Source organism: Trachypithecus francoisi, unplaced genomic scaffold (assembly GCF_009764315.1).
Source record: "Trachypithecus francoisi isolate TF-2019V2 unplaced genomic scaffold, Tfra_2.0 Lachesis_group15, whole genome shotgun sequence".
NCBI classification, from domain to species: Eukaryota; Metazoa; Chordata; class Mammalia; order Primates; family Cercopithecidae; genus Trachypithecus; species Trachypithecus francoisi.
The window spans coordinates 5,788,967-5,810,731 of NW_022681460.1; the positions used below are offsets into that span (position 1 = coordinate 5,788,967).

General features: G+C 36.0%; 1 long non-coding RNA gene across 1 annotated transcript in view; it reads right to left on the reverse strand.

Moving 5' to 3' along the window:
• Nucleotides 1-301: 301 nt before the first annotated feature.
• The window catches only part of LOC117097968, a 32,400-nt gene continuing 10,936 nt past the window's right edge, over nucleotides 302-21,765 (reverse strand). The window contains exon 2 of the long non-coding RNA XR_004443119.1: nucleotides 302-798. This is a non-coding gene — a long non-coding RNA (uncharacterized LOC117097968). The remainder of the gene's footprint in view (nucleotides 799-21,765) is intronic.

Below are 21,765 nucleotides of genomic sequence, written 5' to 3' on the forward strand. Positions count from 1 at the left end.
TAGCTCTGGAGGTTAGAGTGGTGATTATGAGGGCCAGGCTTGGTTTTAATCCCTGTATGGGCCAGTTAGTTTCTCAGTTAGGAAAAACCCTTGTGCACAGCAATCACTTGCACCTGTAACCTTTCTGTCTTGTAGTTGCACACCAGGGGTTATGGAAGTGACCTGCCATGGGAATGTAGACGACATAGTGCAATTCATCATTATTGCTAGAGAAATAAATCAAGGCACATATTCCCTTGACTAGATATTTCTTTCATCCTTAAGTAGGGGAGCATATACATGGATTTGAAGCTACATATGCTTGTGCTTAAATGAAATTTTTTATTAAACCAAATATAAATGGAATAGCTTCATTGAATTTTAAATATGAAAAGATAAAGCAGCTCAATGCCTGAACTTTGAAATCCTTTGAAAGCCCACAATGCACCATATCCAAAGGCCCCAGAGATGTATTTTACTAAGCTCAGAAATTCCTTCAGAATAATTCGAAACTATCATGTTTTCCAGTCTTCCACAATCATCATATTAGGCCTTTTCCCCCAGGTACATTTATTGTTCCTCCTCGTTTGGACTGATGGTCCAGTTCTCACCTGTCTAGGTTGCTGAGCCTTTAAATAGCCTGAATTAAGTCCTCTATCTTTCTCACAGTTGCACTTTGCTGTAAGAATCCACATTCTCTCACCAACACTATCTTTTGACTCCGTTATGAAAGGAAAGAAACTGGGCTCTTCACTCATCATCTTCCTCCATCTATTCAGTCAAAACTGTTTTCTGGTTATCTGCTTTCTTCAAAGTGCTCTATAGGAGGGAGGAAAAAATAATGAACTGCTGTAAAAAAAACTTATGATTAGGATATGGAAAATAGGAAGTGGGCATACTTAATTTTAACTCAGGAAAGACTATGGGCCGTGAAACCATGTGTGTGAGAAAAGTATAAGCAGGGCTGTAAGAATACTTAAAATCCTGAGCTATCTTCAGTGTTGAGCTTCATTGTCCTGAACTGTGTTCTCCCCATAAAGCAGAATGGGATTTGAAGGCTAGTGATATGGTTTGGCTCTGTGTCCCCACCCAAATCTCACCTTGAATTATAATCAGTAGTAATCCCCATTTGTCAAGGGAGGGACCTGGTGGGAGGTGATGGGATGATGGAGGTGGTTTCCCTTATGCTGTCCTCATGATAGTGAGGGAGTTCTCATGAAATCTGATGGTTTCAAAGTGCGGTACTTCCCCTTTGCTTGCGCTCTCTCTCTCACCTGCCACTGTGTAAGACAGGCATTGCTTCCTTTCCCACTTCTGCCATGATTGTAAGTTTCCTGGGGTCTCCCCAGCCATGAGGAACGGTGAGTCAATTAAACCTCTCTTGTTTATAAATTACCCAGTCCCAAGTACTATCTTATTTATTTATTTATTTATTTATTTATTTTTGAGACAGAGTCTCACTCTGTCACCCAGGATGGAGTGCAGTGGCATGATGTTGGTTCACTGCAACCTCCGCCTCCCACGTTCAAGCAATTCTCGTGCCTCAACCTCCTGAGTAACTGGGATTACAGGCATGTGCCACCAAGCCTGGCTAAGTTTTGTGTTTTTAGTAGAGACAGGATTTCACCAGGTTGGCCAGGCTAGTCTCAAACCCCTGACCTCCAGTGATACACCCACCTTGGCCTTCCTAAGTGCTGGGATTACAGGCGAGAGCCACTACGCCCAGCTTCAGGTAGTATCTTTATAGAAGTGTGAAAATGTACTGATACAGTTAGCACAATTATTTTTAAATTGTTCCTTATCACTTTAAGTTATGTGATTTAAGTTACTTAACACCAGTCTTATGTTTTATCATATACCTGCTTTAAAATTAAAAAAAAAAAACTATTTCAGTTATCAAAGCCTGATTTTCTTATCATCTCCTGCTATTCCTCTTTTTTACATAGCAAAAGAAACTCAAAAAACAACCAACTCAACCCATTTACTTGCAATACACATCCTAAATAACCTCATAGCTCACATGTAACACGTGTAGATGGATGGAATCAAAACATTAATATTTGTTAATTTTTGTCATCAAAATTGTTTTTATCTTTTGCTGCGGTTTACCAATAGCTCTCTCTGTACATCAAAAATCCAGTTTTTTTTTCTTTTTATGTTTGTGTAAAAAAGAAAGATGGAATTGATTTTTCCTTTAGCCTTACAATCTTTCCTGCTCCAATGATATATTTTAATTGCTGGAAAAAAATGTATTTCCAACTATATGTAGTGGGTTAAAAGGTTGAAAGAACAAAGGTTTTGACACACTTTTTCCTCAGGACATTTTCAGTACTGAAACTCAAGTGATGGAGAAATAAGTTAAAGTGCTGTTTTAGAAAGACTGTCAAGGGGCAGATGCAGTATTCTTTCCGTACTCTTCCCACTTGGTGTACACAGCACTGCAGTGTGCATAGAAGAGGTCCTCAAGATTACTGCACCGGTGGGAGGACGTTAGGAGGAGGAGGTTCATCTCAGTCCATGGGAAACCCTGTCTCTGTGTCCCTATATGCCTCTTCCGAATGCCACCCAGACCTGCTTGGTTCCTTTAAGAGAGACAAATATTAATACATCCTTCTGTCCCATATTCTTTCCATGCCCCATGTCTTTTTGACCTCTACTGAAAGCCGTGTGCGCCTTGCCTCTCTCACAGCCATCATACTTTGTGGTATAATTGTTAAGGTCACATAAAAAATCAACCTTGAAAAAGATGAATCAAGTTAGATGTTTTTCTATGAAAAAGAAGTGTATGTTAATGCACTCAGAGAAAGAAATAAACATTGTATCTTATCCTGTGGGGTGCAATAAAGTTTTTATTGCCAGGAGCTGGGAATAATCACGTTACTCATCTGTGTCACAAATATGAGTGAGCTAGGAAGATTTTCTCTGTCAAATTGCTATAAAGCTTTTCTCGGTACTGTCCCAGCTCATTCCAATTTTTATTTATGACAGGTGTTATCTCCAGTTTACTTTGGACTTTATTTTTCCATTTTTAAGTTTGTGAGCAATAGAACTTATATGCTTACCCTTGATAATGTGCTAAAGAGTACATAATTAATTTGGAAGCCTGGGCGTTTGGTCATTTCATGGGATAAGAGTTGCATAGCATGATGGAGACATAAGATAGATAACGAATAGATAGAGGCACAGAGATTCACTGAGTTTTGACTGGTCTTTGTCTGACACTTAAGAAATCCCTGAATCTGCTGTGAAAGCCAGCGTATATTTCCAGTTTTACAGACATCCATTGGCATCCTTTGCGGAAGGTGTCTCTGTTGAGATGAAAGGGTATTGGTTCAAGAATAGGTTTGTGACAGGATGATTCTGAATCCTCAGAAAGATATATAGGTGATAAAGAAAGTTTAGAAAACTAAATATTAATAGAAGACAGTGCGCTAATTCTATTATTATAGAATATATATAATAAAATTACAATTATTAAAATAGTAGAATGCCATAGATTTTGTTTCTGAAAATAATGGAATATCAGGAATTAGATTTAAACTCCTGTCTTGAACAAATAGAATACCAAACAAAATATATTAAACACTGGTTTCCAGATATTGGAAACAAGCCACACAAGATAGTGATCCTTGACCTAAGAGAATGAGGGAAGTGAGCTCTATGGTTAACTCAGCTTACAGCCTAAAGAGAATTCTAGGCTGTAGTACAGGGAACCCACAGAGCGCCTGGTTGCCTCACTAAGTTGAGAAGGAAGAATTTATAATTTAGGGAGGCCAGGCAGCTAGAAATCACAATGCAAAATATTAGCAAAAAGGTAGATATAATGAGACCTTTGGAGTTTTAAGGATGGGTCGCAGTAAGAGTTCAGCCGAATACTGAACAGTACTCACAACTGGGCAAAGATAACAGGAATGTATAACTATCCTAAGAGCTGACTCTGGGCTAAGAATAGTAATGTGTCCCCCTAGGCAGAGTGAAAAGACTCACTAACACATGGAATGGCACACTGAGTAGAGTCCTCAGAAGGGTATGACCTGAGCACTCTGGCCATGTGAGCTCTAGATTAAGGGCTGCTCTTTTCCCAGCTAAGAATGTTTAAAAACAAGCCTGGAAATAATTGACTGATTCAAAGCACCTTAACTGAATCTCAGAAAACAGCTGAAATATAGTCAAAGATATATAGGGGAAAATATCACCTGACAAGACAAAATTTCCAATGTTAGGCATCTAATAAAAAATTACCAGGCATGAAATGAAGCAAGGAAAATGACCCATAGTGAGGAGAGTAATCAATCAATAGAAACAGACTGTAGGAAGTGGAATTGTTAGACAAGGATATTAAAGAAGTTATTTTGAGTATGTTCAATACGTTGAAAAAGTAGAGGAATATGTGAACATTTTGAGGATGGATATGAAATGCAAAAACACTCAAATGAAAATTATGTAGTTGAAACATACAATGTCTACTATAAAAATGTATTGAGTGAGATTAACATCATATAACATTGCGAAAAAGGGGGGACAAATTAACTTAAAGACTAGAAGTCAACACTATCCAAAAGGAAATCCAGTAGGACTAAAAGATTGAAGAAAAAATGAGCAGAGAATCAGTAGGCTGGAGAACATCAAGAGGCTAACAATATTTATAACCGGAATCCTTAAGAAATATTTGAATAAATATGGCCACTGTTTTTCAAATTTAGTAAAAAGCATAAATACATAGACCTAAAAATATTTATGAACCAAAAGAAGAAGAAACATTAATAATAGAACAAGGCTGATCACAATCAAATTTTTTAAAATTAGTGGGAAAAAATCTTTAGGAAAAGCAGTCCCAAAAGCTACCTTATAAAGGTATCTTATAAAGGCCAAAGGAAAAACAGTATGAGAGGCCTCTCATTAAAAAAGGTCAGCTGTAAGTCCATGGAGTTGCACATTTACAGTAATGTCAAATATATATATATATATATATATATATCAGAATTCTATATTCAGCAATATATTTTTTTTTTTTTTGAGACGTAGTCTCACTCTGTCGCCCAGGCTGGGGTGCAGTGACGCGATCTTGGCTCACTGCAAGCTCCGCCTCCCGGGCCCACGCCATTCTCCCGCCTCAGCCTCGCGAGTAGCTGGGACTACAGGTGCCCGCCACTAGGCGCGGCTAATTTTTTGTATTTTTAGTAGAGACGCGGTTTCACCGTGTTAGCCAGGATGGTCTCGATCTCCTGACCTCCTGATCCGCCCGCCTCAGCCTCCCAAAGTGCTGGAGTTACAGGCGTGAGCCACCGCGCCCGGCCACTCAGCAATATTTTTAAAAATCAAGGTAAAATAAACATTTTTTTGGATCTACAAAAGCTGAACAAATTCATCTCTAGCCATCCAGCAACCAAAGAAGTATTAAAGTCCTTCAGTCAGAGGGAAAGGATTCCAGGCAGAGATACTGATCACACAAAGGAATGGAATGAAGAATGCTGGAAAAGGTCTAGCATTCACTCATTCATATTGACCTGAGCACCAGAAGAATTTTATTAATGGTATTTCATCTCTTCTCATCAGGCAAAGTAAACAGTTGGGTAATAAGCAAGTTATATTTCCTTATTTTTTAAAGCATTATTTAAAACATAACTGAAACACACCTCAAAGGAGTAACTGAAACTTCCACTTCAAGATACCAGAAAGAATATAAGAAAATAAATCCAAAACAAGTAGAAGGAAGGAAATAAGATGGAAGCAGAAATCGATGAAATTAAAAACATAAAAACAATTTAAAAATCAATAAAAGCAAAGCTACACTTTTGAAAGGATCAAAACAATTGATAAATTTCTCACAAGGCTGACAAAGAAATCAAGAGATCAGACAAATTGCTAACATTAGGAATTGTGTAAAGGGGATATCACTAGAGACTACAGAGGTATTAAAGGAATTATAGTACTACAAAGAACTATGTGTACATAAATTTGACCAGTTGGATAAAATGGACTAATTTCTTGACAACTACAAATTGACAAACGATTCACCAAGAAGAACCATCTTCATATCCAGGTGATTTAATTCTACTAGCTAATGAAAGAGTAACAAAAATCCTACGCAAATTCATCCAGAAGTAGATGATAAATGAACACTTCTCAAACCATTTTATGACACTAGTTTTACTTTGATGCTAAAAATAGAAAAAGATAGTATAAAAAAGACGACTCCCGAATAATATCCCACATAAACACAGAAATACAACTCTTCAGCAAAATGTTAACAAATCAAATCCTGTTATGTATGTATAAATCTATCTTTCCATCCATCTGTTGAAATAATAATATATTACTAATAAATCAGATTTCTTCCAAAATTCTGAACTTGTTGAACATTTAAATATCAATTAATGGAGTTCATTATATTAACAGTCTAGAGAAAAGGGAAAACACGCACGGTAGTATTAACAAACACAGGAAATGCATTTGATCGACTAGCCATTTTCTTAAAATTTTTCAGTGGCTTCTGATGGCTCCTAGACTAAAGAATAAACTATATCTTGCCGGGCGCGGTGGCTCAAGCCTGTAATCCCAGCACTTTGGGAGGCCGAGACGGGCGGATCACGAGGTCAGGAGATCGAGACCATCCTGGCTAATACGGTGAAACCCTGTCTCTACTTAAAAATACAAAAAACTAGCCGGGCGACGAGGCGGGCGCCTGTAGTCCCAGCTATTTGGGAGGCTGAGGCAGGAGAATGGCATAAACCCGGGAGGCGGAGCTTGCAGTGAGCTGAGATCCGGCCACTGCACTCCAGCCTGGGTGGCAGAGCAAGACTCCGTCTCAAAAAAAAAAAAAAAAAAAAAAAAGAATAAATTATATCTTTAGTCTAGTACTAAAGATACCCTGTACTATGACTCAATTCTGAGATGGCCCCTACAATTTCTGTGGTTCTACTCTCCTATATGCTTCCATGAGCCATGCATACTTTCTCAGGGTTCATGGATGATGATAAGATCTTGTATGCCTCGGGTTATCCTCAATCAAAATTGTCTCTGCTTTGAAAGATTTTTTCCACCTTTTTATTTCTCCGCATCATTGGGTTTTGGCCTGTGTATAATTTAACCAGAGATACTTTCATGGAAAGGCCAATTCACATAAATTATTTTGCTTTCACAACCTTTTATACCAATTTCTATTTATGATTATGTTCATATGATAATTTAAATTTTATCTACACATCTGCATGCTTACTGTTCTCTTCCATCTAATTCATGTTAAGCATTCATAAATAGTTAATAAATGAGTAAATTATCTGCTTTCTTTTTATACCTTTATAAAGACTTGAGCAGCAGAAACATTTTATTAATGGTATTTCATCTCTTGTCATCAGGCAAAGTAAAGGCTTGGGAGAAAATGAGAACATGCTAAAAGTATCATTCAATCCATTTTATTTTATATTTAAATAGTTTTATTATTTTAACTTCAATGCTATAATAAAATGTTTATTAGCATTTGTTGTTTATTTGTTAAATGAACATTTATTGAGTTCCTCATGTGGCCAGATACAAGTGATGGAAAACTGAACCAGACAAACCAAAGCCCCCAAATCTGTGATGTATACAAGCATGTGGGTCTCTATCATTGTTGTTCCTTTCATTTTTAAGAAACACAATATAATGAATTACAAGAAAAAGCAGTTCTTAATCTTCCTCCTTCAAATGACTAATATGAAAGAGTACTATTCATATACAGTTGAAATATTTAAACCATTAAGAAGGAAATACATGAAAAGTAAAAGCATCTATCCTCATTCCAGCCTTCAATTTATCTTACTGGAGGTGACTGGAACTGGCCCAACTGTCCCATGGAAGTGATGTTAATGGTTTATTTGAATAAACATAGAAATAGATGCTCCCAGTCTTAAAATTTGAAAAAGTTACATGTGTCTTATCTGAGTTTCTTTCTCAGGGAACCAACCATCAGGCCTCCCAGAGAGTTTCAAAAACCTGAAATGCATCAGATCACCGCATCTGAACAGTGAGACGCCAGACCCCTCACCCTCATGATTGCCTAAGCAACCACCTGTTGCCTGTCTACCAAGTCCTCTTCCTTAGCTCTCCCTAATTCCTGTTTTCCCACATATGGTTACATTTTTTCCCTGCTATATAAAGCCTTAATTTTATAACAGTTGGTCAGGGAAACAGATTTGAGATTGAGCTCCCATCTTTTTGGCTGCAGCACCTGATTAAAGACTTCTTCCTTGGTAATACCTGTTGTCTCAGTGATTGGCTTTCTGTGTGGTGAGCAACAGGACCTAGACTGAAACCCCGGGATTTTGGTAACATAACCACCATTTTCATTTTTTTATGACTCTTACTGAAAAAAATAAAAAATACATGTGCATTTTCTCATTTATTTAGAAAAAAATGATGCTAGTTATTCATCTGTTTTTAACAAATTATACTTTATAATTTCTTGTATCAGCACATGCATATGTACCTCACTTTTATGGCAATGTAATATTATGAGAATATCATAATTAATATAACTTGTCCCCTACTTAGTGGCTATAATTTTCTATTTTTTCTATTACAAAAGAATTTTGATAAATATGTAATATGTTATAATTAATGTTATCAGTAAGGAATGTCATAGAATATTTAATTCATTCAAAAGAAAAAAATGGGACACTGTAATAATAAATGTTATTCTGATACATGACCGTTCTGTAAAGGGGAGTCCAGTATTTCAGTAGCCATTAGTTCTCTATCTAATGAAGGACAAGAAGGTCATTCCTGAGACAGGGAGTGACTAGTTCCTGAATCACACTTGGAAAATACCAAGTTGTTAACTATTTTTCTTGTCTTTGGAGCAGGGATAAGAGTTTTTCAATAAAAATGCCCATTTTTAAAAGTCTCTATTCCAAAATATACATATGTATAATAAAAAATTACCGCTATATGTTTTGTTAAGCTTGTATAACAGTAATGGCAATTTCTTTTGACTTACAATTTGGAGTAAAACTTGGAAATTTCTACTGTTACATCTTTGAGAGTATCTACTTTTTTATGGAGGTAGTTTATACAATATATAGCAGCAGTTTTGCTCAAGGTAACATCTTCTGCATCCAAAGTGCTGTGAGAAACAAAGACAGTCCATGAAATTCATCACATATTAGCACATTGACAAGGAAATGAGAGCATTCATCTGAAACAACCCACCAGATGCTGCCATGATTTCTTGTCAATATGGTTCACTTAATTCTCTCAAAGCCTTTATGACAACACGGTTGTTTTATCTTGTAATTGTCAAAAATACTCTTGTATTGGCAGGCCCAGCAGGTATCATTTCTGAGCTTCTTTTCATTTTTTTCTTCAAAACTCACATGATCTCACAGATTCAGTGAAAGACTGATAAGACTGATCGATAAATCACACATTCATGGGTGAGCTAACCCATGTTGTTGTTTAAAAAATATGCTAGAGAGACAATGTATATAAAAGAAACAGATAGTTGGTCAGTTTCTAATGCATTGCTGCTTATACTGCTTAGTTTCTCCTTTTTCAGAGGTTAGTATTATGAAGTCATATGTTTTCATTTTTCCTTTTATTTAGTAACTGGAAGATGGTGTGACTATATGTGTTGTGTTTGTTCCTGAAACCTGAAGTATTTCTGACTGACCATCTCTCTGAATGTTGAAGGTAATGTTCTCAGAAGCAGAACACTTCAAAGCTCAAACAGATCAATTTGTGGACACAACTGAACCAACCACAAGACTTAAGTTATAAAAGAGAAGTATCCAACGAACTGAAATATCAGTAATACAGCAGCTCAATTGGATTTTGACCTAGAGCAATATTGATTCCCAATGTGTCAGAAAGTTTCTTTCTCAAAAATAAGATTCATTTTCTCAGTAGATTTTTAAACTTTAAATTTGAAATAGTTTAGATACAAAAATTTGCAAAAATTAGTGTTCCCACATACTTTTCATCCAGCTTCTCCCAGAGACAACATCTTACTAAACCATAGTACATTATCAAAACCAGAAATTTGACATTGGGCACACCCTACTTCCAATCCTAAACCTTGGCAATTATGGAATTGTCTTCATTATTGTAATTTTGACATTTGAAGAATTTTTTTATATATTAATAAAGTTTATAAACTGTTTTAACAGTTTAAATGAGATAAAACTCAGATCATAAAATTCATCCATCTAAAATAAATAAGCCAATAGATTTTGATATATTCACAGAGTTGTGCAGCCATCACCACAATCTAATCTTAAAATATTTCTTCACCCTGAAAGGAAACTCCATACCTATTACCAGTCACTCCCAGTGCCCTGACCTCAAAGCCCACACAGCCCTAGACAATCAAGAATCTCCTTTCTGGCCTGGCATGGTGGTTCATGCCTGTAATCCCAGCACTTTGGGAAGCTGAGGCAGGAGGATTGTTTGAGCCCAGGAGTTTGAAACTAGCCTGGACAACACAGCAAGACCCTGTCTTTATTTTAAAAAGACAAAAAAAAAAAAGAGTACTTTCTTTCTGTCCCTCTCTATAGAATTTCTACTCTAGATATTTCAAATGAATAAAATCATACATGTGGTCTTCTATGACTGACTTCTTTAACAGAATACTGTTAAGGATATTTTATATTTTAGCATGTATTAGAATTCCATTACTTTTTATCGCTGAGTACTATTCCATTTTATGAATATATCACTTTTATTTATGTATTTATTATTCAATAAAAATTAGGTTGTTACTATGACTTTACTATCATGAACAATACTACTATAAACAATTGCATTCAGGTTTTTGGTGTGGACAAATGCTACCCAATTATTGAGTCATATGGTAACTCTATATTATCATTTGGGCAGATCACATCTTGCTTAGGCCCGCGATCCAGCTTTTTGTGTGAAGATGTTTTCATTCCTTGATTATAAATATCTAAGAATGTAATTTCTGGGTTCTATCGTGTGGATTTATATAGTGTATATTTAACTGCCAACCAAATCTGTTCTCCAAAATGGCTATAACCATTTTATAGTCTCAGAAGCAAAGTGCTGAGATCCATTTTCTCCACACTCCTACCAGAATTCAGTATTAACAGCATATAATTTAAAAAAAAAAAATTTAGCCATTCTTACAAGAGTGTACTAGCATCTCATTGTGATTTTAATTTATATTCCCCTAACGGACAATGATGTTAACGTGGTTTCATGGACGTATTTGCTATTGTATATCTTCTTGGATGGGTGAAATGTCTCTTACGTCTTTTGCTCATGTTCCAGCTAAATTGTTTGTTTTTCTTACTGTTACATTTAGAAAGTACTTTCTACATTTTCGAAACAAAAACTTTGTCAGATGCGTGATTTGTTGATATCTCTCCCCGTGGCTTACCTTTTTATGCTCTTAACAAAGTCTTTCCTAGAGCAAAAGACTTTAATTTTGGTTAAGTCCAATGTTTCATTTCTGTTTTTAATGGATTGTGTTCTTGGTTTCATGTCTAAGAACTCTGCCTAATATTAGGTCACAATGACTTTCTCCATTGTTTTTGAAAGTTACAATTATACATTTTATATTTGAATCTGTAAGTTAATTTTTAAATAAACTCTGAGGCTCCATGAGTTTTTAAGTTTGCTTGTTTAGATTTTCCCTGTGGGTGTCCATTTGTTTCAACACGATTTGTTTAAAAGATGAGACTTTCTTCACTGAATTGCTTCTGCAAATTGTTGAAAATTCAGTTGGGTGTGTTTGTGTTGGCATGTTTCTAAGTTCTTGACAATGTTGGATTTTACCTGAGCCCTGTGGCCCTGGGAAAATAAAGGTGAAGGATCGCTCTATCCCATGTTCTGGGATTTGTCTCACCCTAAGGAACCGTGCTTCCTATGTGGCTACAATGGAATCAAGGACGCCACTTGGTTGACCTAGAACATGGCTAGACACAGAGTCCCCAAATTCCCATTCGGTATCAGTGATGAGCTGAACGGCATGTCCCCACTGATCAATGGAAACAAAATGCTGCTTAACAAAATTTAGTTAAGATTCTCTTGAACTTTGGCCCACCCAGCCTTAGCCAGCACCCCATCCTTCCTTCAGGACCCCCTCTGGAAAATAGGCTGACTTCAGGGTAAAACATACTCTCATCTACTGTCTGAGCACATCACCCTTTCTTTCCACTTCCCTATACCCAGTGCCTTCTCACCTGCTTAATCTGCTCTATAATCCTTGAGATGCTTACTGACCTTATTTAGAAAAGTGTTCTCCGCATTACAATAGCCTATCCCCAAATAATTATTTCTAATAATCTCTTTCCTTACTGAGCCTGAATATATTTTTCATTTGACACTGTATATTCTGTTCTGTTGATCCATGTCCACACACCTAACAGTATCACATTGCCTTGATTATGGTAGCTGTAATATAATTCCATTTGGTAGTGGGCTGTCTTCAACTTTATTGTTATTTTTCCAGATTATTTTAACTCTTCTAGTTCCTTTGCTTTTCTATATAAATTTTAGAATCAGCTTGTGTATATTTACGAAAATTCCTGCCACAATTTTGATACTAATTGGATTAAATCTGTTGACTGATATGGAAAGAATTTTTAGAAATTTAATTTAAGTTTATGTTCCAGGATAGATGTGCAGGATGTGTTGGTTTGTTACATAGGTAAACGTGTGCCATGGTGGTTTGCAGCACCTATCAACTAAATATTAAGCCCTGCATGCATTAGCTATTTATGGAGATAATTGACAGCTTTACTTTGTTGAGTTTCCTAGTCCTTAAACATCATGTTTTATTTATTTGCTTTTTTAAGCTTTTATCAGCATTTTTAGCTTTTGACATACAGCCTCTGTACCTGTTCGTTAAATGTATAACTACTTTTTGGAGTCATTCTAAATGTCACTGTTTCAAATGTTATTTCTCAATGGATTATCGATATAGATACAAAACTGATCTTTGTACCTTGACTTTATATTAATTCAAAGAGTTTTTCATTTTTTAACTTAGTATTTTTTTACAGATGATCACTTGCAAGTAAGCTGAGTTTTATTCTCCTTTTCAATCTGCATGCTTTTTATTTATTTTAGTGCCTTATTACACTGGTTAACATTTTAGTACTGTGATCACTAGCAGTGGTGAGAATGGGCATGCTTGCTTGCTCCTGATTTTAGATGTAAAGGATTCAATCTTTCACTAATAAGCGTGACGTTAGCTGTATGTTTTTTTTTTTTTTAACAGATGTTATAATGTTGATGAATTTTTCTTTATTCCTAGACTAGGGAACGTAAAATGTAACCATAATGAGATGTCATTTTGCAAACAATAGAATGACTATAATTTTGTTTCTAAAAACCCTGAAAATAATAAATTGTAGCAAATATGTGGAGCAACTAGAAGCCTCATACTTTGCTGATGAGAATGCATAATGATGCAGCATTTGGAAGTTTGTTTAACTTTAAAAAGTCAAATATACACTTACCATATGAGCTAGCAACTCTACTCTGGAATATTTTACTCAAAAGAAATGAAAACAAAAAGATTTGTACATGAATATCACAGCACTATTCTTTATGATAAACAAAATGTAGAAATAATGTAATTAGCCATTAACTGGTATATAAGTAAACATAACGTGTTATATCTCACCAGTAAAAAGGAACAAAGTATGGATATGCCAAAAACACAGATGAAGCTCAGAGACATTATACCTGATGGAAGAGAAGGAACAAAAAGATGATATACTATATTATCTCTATATAAAACAATAGGAACATAAACCATAGACGAACAAAGCAGATTTTTGGTTGCCTGAGGCTGGGGGTGGCAGTGTAGATACATTGTGAATAGTCAGGTAGGAACCTTTTGAGGTGATGGGAGTGTTCTAAAGCTGAATTGGGGTGAAAGTTGCATAACTGTATACATTTGCCAAAAGTCATTGAACCGTACATTGCAACTAATGAATGTGTAGTATGGTATGCCCAGTTTAAGTGCATACATTTTCTTTCTATCTTAATATACAATCCAAATATTCACCAAGTTTGTATTTGTTTGTTTTGTTTTGTTTTTACTTTTTTTGAGATGGGGTCTCACTCTGTTGTCCAGGCTGGAGTGTAGTGACATGATCTCAGCTCACTGCAACCTCTGCCTCCCGGGTTCAAGCCATTCTCCTGCCTGAGCCTCCCAAGTAGCTGGGATTACAGGCACCCACAACCATACCCAGCTAATGTTTGTATTTTTAGTAGAGACAGGGTTTCACCTTGTTGGCCAGGTTGGTCTCAAAGTCCTGACCTCAGGTGATCCACACACCTCAGCCTCTTAAAGTGCTAGGATTACAGGTATGAGCCACCATGCCTGGTCTTTTTTTTTTTTTTTTTTTTTAATCTCCCAAAGCTGATCATCAAAAATAAAATCTTGAGAAGTTCCCAACAACACAGCTGTGGGGAGTGAAACGGGAGTGACACTTCCTGCTTCCGGCAGCATAGGTGACCCTCAGGATTTGGAGGGTTGGCTGAGTCATCACGTCTCACCCTTTCTGTTTACAGATAACATCAGTGAAACTGTGGCCAACAGAAGATGCAATATATGCAACAGGGAGCTCTTCTTGTCTTCTGTGCTCTCTAGTGTTTTCTGACACCAGTAGGGAGAAATCATTGTTCACTTATGTGGGTTGCCATATACTTTATACATCCTGTTTTTATAGAAAATTATTCAATGTGTAGTAGTTTTTAAATTACATTACTTTTAGCCTGAAAGATGGATTAAGCATATGGATATCACTTAATTAATTTTTGTATTGTTTTATTACACTTTAAGTTCTGGGGTACAAGTGCAGAATGTGCAGGTTTGTTACATAGGTATATACGTGCCATGGTGGTTGGCCGCACCCATCAACCCGTCATCTACATTAGGTATTTCTCCTAATGCTATCCTTCCCTCATCCCCTGATTCCCTGACAGGCCCCAGCGTTTGATGTTCCCCTCTCTGTGTCCATGTGTTCTCATTGATCAGCTCCTACTTATGAGTGAGAACTTGCAGTCTTTGGTTTTCTGTTCTTGTGTTAGTTTGCTGAGAATGATGGTTTCCAGTGTCATCCATGTCTCTGCAAAGGACATATTTTTAACACTAACCACAATACCTTATACGTAATAGGCACTCGATGAAACATCAAACTGTGTATGACAAGGCAGTCTCTTTTTGAGCTCTAGCTTTATCTGAAAAGAATCTGAAGTTATGACAATGGAAAACCAGTGAAAAGACATTACACTTGCTAATGGTGTAGCTTTTGTCAAATTATTAAGTCCATCTTTGGCTCAATGTTTACATCCGCAAAATAAAGATAATAACAGTATCTGTATTGTGTGATCATGTTAAATACGATATAGGACATTACACATAAAACACTTAGCATAGTGCCTAACACACTGTTTATCATCAAAAAAGTTAGCTAAAATTATAATCATTCTCAAATTATTTATAGTTAAAAATGTTGATATTACTTATTTTCTTAAATGAAAATACTAAAGAACTAAGTAAACTATGTAACCTATAACTTTTTATATTAGATACTTAATTGAAGGCAAAAGAAATAAAATATTAATAATTTAACCTGAAGAGGAATGTATTAAAACAATATGGTGTGATTTATAGAGAGTGTAGGAAATCACAGCAAACAAGATTTGGAAACTACATAAAGAGAAACAATACTCAAGATTAAGCCACCTGTAATCCCAGCACTTTGGGAGGCTGAGGCGGGCAGATCACCTGAGGTCAGGAGTTCAAGACCAGCCTGGCCAACAGGACGAAATCCCATCTCTACTAAAAAAACAGAAAATTAGCTGGGCATGGTGTGCACGCCTGTAGTCCCAGCTACTCGGGAGATTGAGGCACGAAAATTGCTTGAACCCGGGAGGCAGAGGTTGCAGTGAGCCAAGATCACACCCACTGCACTCTGGTTTTGGAGACAGAGTGAGACTCAATCTCAAAAACTAAATAAATAAATATTAAGCCAGCATAGATACTGCAACAGAAGACAGAAAAACTGTGTTCCCCAAAACGCATACTGCCAATAGTGGACAGCACAGTAGGTCCATTCCTATTATTACCTCTAGAACCTGGAGGTAACCACTATTTGTCATCATCACTCATAGTAAATATGGGTTCCTTCCTCATTGGTTCAGTTCACAAGCAAATGATGAGGTCAGCATGTCCGCCCTGGTTAGTTGGAGAATCCTGGATCACATGGCCTCCTTTACATGCAAGACAGCCTGAGAAAGTGAAACTTGAGCATTCTCAGTTTCTATAGGGGAAGGTGAAGCTCGCTTCCTAAGATGCCATTCCTTAATCACAAAGGCAATTCTAAAGCCGAGCAGCCAAAGAAATTGTAAAAAAAAACCTTGTCTGTCTCAGATGGGTGAAAATGCAGAATTCATATTATATCAAATCAAGGATAAAGTAAGTTCAAAAAATATACTAGCTTGGGTTTAAGCATAGATCAGACTTAATGCTTTTTGTTGTTGTTGTTGTTGTTGTTGTTTTGAGACAGAGTCTCGCTCTGTCACCAGGCTGGAGTGCAGTGGCACCATCTCGGCTCACTGTAACTTCCGACTCGCTGGCAGAGGTGATTCTCCTGCCTCAGCCTCTCAAGTAGCTGGGACTACAGGTGCACACCACCACACCCAGTTAATTTTTGTATTTTTAGTAAAGATGGGTTTTCACCATGTTGACCAGGAAGGTCTTGATCTCCTGACCCCATGATCCACCAGCCTTGGCTTCCCAAAGTGCTGGGATTATAGGCGTGGGCCACCGCACCCGGCCTTAATGCTTTCTTTAAAAGATCTTTTTATCATTAAACTAGTCCTCATTCTCCTAAGAACCAAAGTGCCTTTTCCCCTCTCTCTGTGTTATAAATATTTACAATCCTAATGTTTTCTGCTCTTGGATTGAAATTGTGATGTGGTGACGGAAGTGATGGGTGAGACTAACATTTAGTGATTTCTGGGCTGTGTGTGGCAGGTGAGAGGCATTTTTCAACTCTGGCATGCTCTGAAATTCTCAGAGGGAACTCTTAAGATCAATTCTATATGTGGAGTGTGGTTATTGTATTCTCTCCCTTTGCTCTATATTCAAATTGTCTCTAGATTTCACTCAAAATACAAGCACATCCTACCTATGTCTACTAAAAAAAAAAAAAATGCGTGGAGTTTCTACAAAATGCACTCAGCAATTGAATAAAGCCTTTACTTCTACAACTTTTTGAAGCAATCCTTTAAACTTTATCACTTGCCTTTTGTATTTCCCAGGGGCATCTTCTTGACTGTTGTTCCAAAGAAATAATGTTTCTGGGTTGAACATGGTAAATGTGTAACTAGAATGGATGTGAAACCCTTAACAAAAAGGATTTCTCATGAGTGTTTCACAAGTAATATAATGAATTCTTGCTATAGTCTCCATAAAAAGGCAAGTTTCTTATGATAGTAAGGTATTTCAATTCACTCGGTGTTTGAACAATCAGGAGAAGTCCCATATTTAAATATGTTGATTATGTGTGCATATAAATATTCATATTTGTACAGTTTATTAGTTATACCCTATGTCACTAAGCTCAAGGGTACAGTAAAATAATTTAACATATACCTTCCACATGTCAATGTTCAAAACATTTAAAGTCATTATAAAATAATCTAGCAGCTAGCAATGTTAATATAATTTTCTTTGGCAATAGTTATGTGTATATTAATATTTATATAAAATATAAAAATTATTCTGTTAAATATATTCTTCTAAATATGATTTATATTCCATAAATATCAAGACCATGTTAAATGTTGAATAAGAGTAGATTAAACTCATTTCGAGTGAGTTAAAACTTAAAGCAAAGATGTGAAGATTCTTACATAACATCCTGGCCAGAAACAAAAATAAATCAGGGCGATCAAAGACTGAAGCCAGTATTTTCCCCAGGATTATATGCCAATTTCTGGTGGCTTAGAACATATTTATGAAGCTGTGCTGTACATGGGAGACAGGAGGCAGATCCAAATCCCAGAGTAGGGTGAGAGATTTCACTGACAAAACCTTCCTTTAAGTAAGGACCGCTGATAGGTGGCATATTTAGTGAATAAAATAGAAGAAATTTTGACTTCACACCCAAGCTGAACGTTTAGTTTATGTCAATATTAGATTGGTTAGTGCTCATGGCTCTTAGAATAAAAAAATAACAAACGAAAGGGAGTTGTGTACATGATAGGAGGACAGAGAGAGAAAGAGAAGGCCCATTCAGAGGAAGCACACTTAACATTCAGGTTTTGACTAACAATGCTAAAGGAAAAAAAGTGTCATATCAAATCTCTAAATATAAATGGAAAGAGGCCATAATTGCTTAAAGACCGTCAGAAAAAGAATAACAGAAACACAATGACTATAAATGTTAGAACCATCAATGCAGTGTTTAAATTGAGTACATTTGGTATCTAAAGAAATAAAACTGACTAAAAATATGATAAAGAAAAAAGAGAATATAATGTGTGAAAATAAATTTAAATATGAGTCAAACACAAATTCTAGAAATGAAAATTACAATGGAAATGAAATGGCCGTACACCAGAATAAACACAGCTGAAGAGAACATTGGTGACAGATACAAAAAATGATACGGATAGTGTTAGGAAATTACTCACGCGGAAGAGAGGGAGTACATATTAAAGAAAAATAAAGAGACATGTAGGGTAGTTTGAGAAGGTCAGCACACGTTCTATCAGAACTTCAGGAAGAAATACAGAATTGCAAAGAGAACACATTAGAAAACGTGGTTCAAACTTGACAGATTTGTTGAAAAATATCAATGTGCACATTTAAAAACCCAGTGAGCCTCCGCCAGAATGTATTAAATTTTCATGTAGACATGTCTTACTGAAATTACAGAACATTGAAGACAACACAAAATAATAAAAGCTGCCAAAGAGAAAATCAGATTGCCTCAAAAGTAAGCCAAAATTAAACTAATGGTTGAGTTCTCAGCACCAACAATAGAAGGCAAAGACAGATGGCTGACACCCTCAGAGTCCTGAAAGAGCACACTGTCAGTCTCAAATTTTGTGTCCAGTTAATCTATCTTCAAAGGAAAATATAAAATTGATACATTTTCAGTCAAGCAAAATTGAAATTGTTTATTCTTCACCTGCGCTCAGCCAGAGAAACTCTTTAGGGGAAGAAGGAATATTGTCACAGAACAAGTGTATAAGCAAGTGACTAGAATATGAGGAAGGAAAATGAAAAATACATGAGTAAATCTGAACAAATAAATACTGACATAAGTAATAATATTTAATATGAAGGTTAAACTATGATGTAAGTAAAATACGGACAGCAACATCATTAAGCATGTAAGTAAAACACTGGGAGTTCTTACAGAGTTTAAAAAAAGGATGAATAAATGGGTTAATTTTAGAATTTAATAAGTAAAATAGAATGGGAAGATGTCTAGATTATTTACTAAAGGAATTGACAACAGAGTGAATATCTTCTGAATAAATAGAGGGAAAAATGAAGAAGAAAAAGCTCTAATTATTTCAAAAGTTTTACAGAAAGAGAAAAGATGAAAGCCAAGATGTAAACAAAACAGAAAAAAGATGGCTCCTCCCAATAACCCAGTAATCTCAAACAGTGTGTTGCAATAGACTCTTCATTAAAAAATAGGTGAGAAAGAAACAGAGTGGTTTACAAAGATCCACTATATTCTGCTTAGAAAAGAATCGCCTCAAACAAGAAAAAACATGTGAAGAAGGATCGGAAAACATGCACTAAGTAAATATCAATCAGAAAGGAAATCAGAAATAGAACTAGGTGTCTGCATGGAAGGCAACGCAATGATGAGAGACTGATTACTTACAGAAGAGGATGATCCAATAAGTAAATACGTTGGGAATGACTGAAGCCGGGTTTATTGTTTTTTGAAATAAACGTTACAGATATGGAGGGGAAGAAAACTAGAATGAGCTTTTATTGTTAGATTGGATTTGGAAATATCTTGAAGTCTTGGTTTTAGTTATATATGTATACAATTACTGTCTCTTTCTCTCCTCTCTTTCTCCCTATCACACCACACACACACACACACACACACACACACACACACACCCCCTAGTTTTAGTTATGTCCACAGAAAGGGCCTGGGAACAGCAATACGTTAATATCTATGCGCACTCCCAACAATCCCCTTCTGTGTTTTCAAAAATCCTTCTCAACCAAAGGTTACCAGGATGCTAGAAATGCAAATTTCAGGACTGGTGGATGGGGAAATAGAAAGCGAGCATGAAGTATTTTGTTGTGGAAGCAAGCAAGGAAGTAGGCAAAAAATAATAGGGCATGTGTAAAGCCCCATTGAAGCCTAATTTAATAGTATTCCCAGTGGCAAACTCTGGCACAATTTGAGCATCAAAATAAATAAAAATGTAACAGTTTACAATCCATTCTTATCCATACTGACAAAAGTAAACAAATGAATACATGAATGCAAAGAAGATAAACGTTTTCCCTAGAGCAGAACACCAAGCCATAAATACAATAAGGATGATACAATTAGAAAAAGTACCACTTAGCAAATATCACAGCAATAATTATTTCAGCTAGGAAACCTGAGGGATGCGAAAACTAGTGAGTGAACATTTGAGGTGTATATCGGTGTCAGCCAGGATTCTGCAGAAAAATAGAACCAACAGAACCCTGCTGGGTGTGTGTGTGTGTGTGTGTGTGTGTGTGTGTGTGTTGGGTCACACAATTATGAGGACCAGCAAATCTGAAATCTGCAGTTTAGGGTCATAGCTTGGAAAGTTTTTAGGCAGAATTACTTCTCAGATAAACCTCAGATTTTGCTCTCGGGGCCTCCAATTGACTGGTTGAGACCCACCAACCTTATTGAGAATTATTTCCTCTACTCAAATGAACTGATTATAGATGTAGTCATGTCTACAATGTAGGAAAACAATAGAGAAAATAAACACAACCAAAATATTTTAACTATGAAGCAAATTGACAAGTTTTTAGCAACTGTGACCAAGAAAAAAGAAAAAACTCAAATTACTAAAATCAGGAATGAAAAATGAAAATTACTCTTGTCCTTATAGAAATGAAAAAATTCATCAGGGAATACCCTAAATACATGTATGTCAACAAATCACACAACATAGATATGCTTTTAGGATGATATAAACTACCAAAATTGAAGAAGAAATAGAAAACCTGACTATATCCATATAGAGAGAGAGATTAAGAATATTTTACTGAATACTTAATCTACGTTTACATGGATGTATTCCATATAAAGATAGAAATTAAAGAAGATCTAAATATATGGAAAGGCTCCTTGTTTGTCGACCAGAAGACTTAATATTGTTAAGAAGGCAATACACTCCAAGTTGATCAACAGATTCAATGCAATCCCTTGTAAAGTGAGTTGGAGCAATTTGTGGCACTAGAAAGAAAGGAAGTGCTAATTTATATGGATATATTCCATGTAAATATAGAGATTAAGTATTCAATAATACTTCCCACGAAGAAAAACCCAAGGCCACATGATTTCACTGTAAGCTAGATCACTTATTTGAGGAAGGATAACACCAATCTAAGAGTAAAGAACACTTTTTAACTCATTCTTTGAGACCAGTATTACTTGACACCAAAACATCACAAGAAAAGTAAATTATACACCATTATTATTTATAAACATAAACACAGAAATCTTCATCAAATTACTAGAAAACTGAATTCAGCAGCTTACCAAAAAGATTACACAGCATGACCAAGTG